The sequence below is a fragment of the Pteropus vampyrus genome, unplaced genomic scaffold, assembly GCF_000151845.1.
Source record: "Pteropus vampyrus isolate Shadow unplaced genomic scaffold, Pvam_2.0 Scaffold15, whole genome shotgun sequence".
Taxonomy (NCBI): Eukaryota; Metazoa; Chordata; class Mammalia; order Chiroptera; family Pteropodidae; genus Pteropus; species Pteropus vampyrus.
Window position 1 is genome coordinate 10,495,964 of NW_011888796.1, and position 1,842 is coordinate 10,497,805.

At 35.8% G+C, this 1,842-nt stretch overlaps 1 protein-coding gene across 5 annotated transcripts in view; it reads right to left on the bottom strand.

Moving 5' to 3' along the window:
- KTN1 (kinectin 1) overlaps positions 1–1,842 on the bottom strand; it is a 94,050-nt gene that overhangs the window by 44,654 nt on the left and 47,554 nt on the right. The gene's annotated exons all lie outside the window — the stretch shown is intronic.

The following is a 1,842-nucleotide window of genomic DNA, read 5'->3' on the forward strand; positions in this document are numbered from 1 at the left end:
ATGATATTTCTTACCAGCAAGAGTAAAAGCTAAAACACTGACTGAATTAATGCCTTCAAAATTCTGTGGGCAAAATTATTTCCAACCCAGAACTCTATATCCAAAGACACAGGAGCCCTACCTAATAAAAAAACAAACAAACACACACAGGGAGGCAGCCAAGATGGAGAGACAAAGAAACATGTCCCACATGAAAGAAAAGAACAAAGAATTCAACAAAATGGAGACAAGCAATCTACCAAATGCAAAGTTCAAAACATTTGTTCTAAGGATGCTCAATGAACGTAGGGAAAGAGTACAGGAACTCAGAACTTTAACAAAGAGATAGAAAACATAAAAAACAGAGGTAGAAAACATAAAAAAGAACCAGTCAAAAATGCATACAATAACTGAAATGAAGACTACATTAGAGGTAGTCAATTAACAGTAGATTAGATGAAGCAGAGGACCGAAACAGTGATTTAGAAGATAAAATAGCAGAAAACATCCAATCAGAACAGTGACAAGAAAAAAGAATCCAGCAAAATGAGCATAATGTAAAGGGCCTCTGAGACGACATCGAGCATAACAACATTCTCATCACAGGAGTACCAGAAGGAGAAGAGACAGAACAAGGAATTGAAAACCTATTTGAAGAAATACCAACAGAAAACTTCCTTAACCTGGCAAAGGAAATAGGCATACAAACCCAGGAAGCACAGAGTCCCAAACAAGATGAACCCAAAGAAGCCGACACCAAGACACATCATCATTAAAATGCCAAAGATTAAAGACAAGGAGAGAATCTTAAAAGCAAGAGAAAAGCGCCAACAAGGGGGCTCCCATAAGACTGTCAACTGATTTCTCAACAGAAACTTTGCAGGCCAGAGGGACTGGCATGAAATATTCAAAGTGATAAAAAGCAAAGACCTACAACCAAGATTGCTCTACCCAGCAAAGCTATCATTTAGAATCAAAGGACAGATAAAGAGCTTCCCAGACAAGAAAAAGCTAAAGGAGTTCATCAACGCCAAACCAGTATCATAAGAAATGTTAGAAGGATTTAAGAAGAAAGGAGAAGGAGGATTAAAAATATGAATAATAAAATGGCAGTAACTACATACCAATCAACAATTACTTTGAATGTAAATAGATTAAATGCTCTAATCAAAAGACAGGGTGCCTGAATGGGTCAGAAAACAAGATCTTTACATATGCTGCTTACAAAAGACTCATTTCAGATCAAAAGATACACAAAGACGGAAAGTAAAGGGATGAAAATGAAAAAAAAAAAAAAAAGCTAGGGTAGTAATGTTTATACCAGACAAAACAGACTTTAAAACAAAAGCTACAACATGAGACAAAGAAGGACTCAGTAATCCCACTTCTGGGTATTTATCCAAAAAAAAACCAAAACACTACTTCTAAGGAACACGTACATCCATATGTTCACTGCAGCATTATTTACAATACCCAAGATTTGGAGGCAACCTGGGTGTTCATCAGATAAAGAAGAGATGGTACATATATACAATGGAATATTACTCAGCCATAAAAAATAATGAAATCTTGCTATCTGCAACAACATGGATGGACCTAGAGGGTATTGGACTGAGTGATATAAGAGAGATAGAGACCAATGGCATATGATTTGATTTACATGTGGAATCTAAGGAAAAAAAATAAACAAAACAGAAAAAAACTCACAGAGAATATTTTGAGGGTTGCCTGATGGAAGGGGGGTTGGGGAGATAAATGAAAAGGCGTCAGGAATTAAGGAATACAAATTGGTAGTTACAAAAGAGTCATGGGATGTAAAGTATAGCATAAGGAATATAGTCAATAATATTGTAATAACTATGT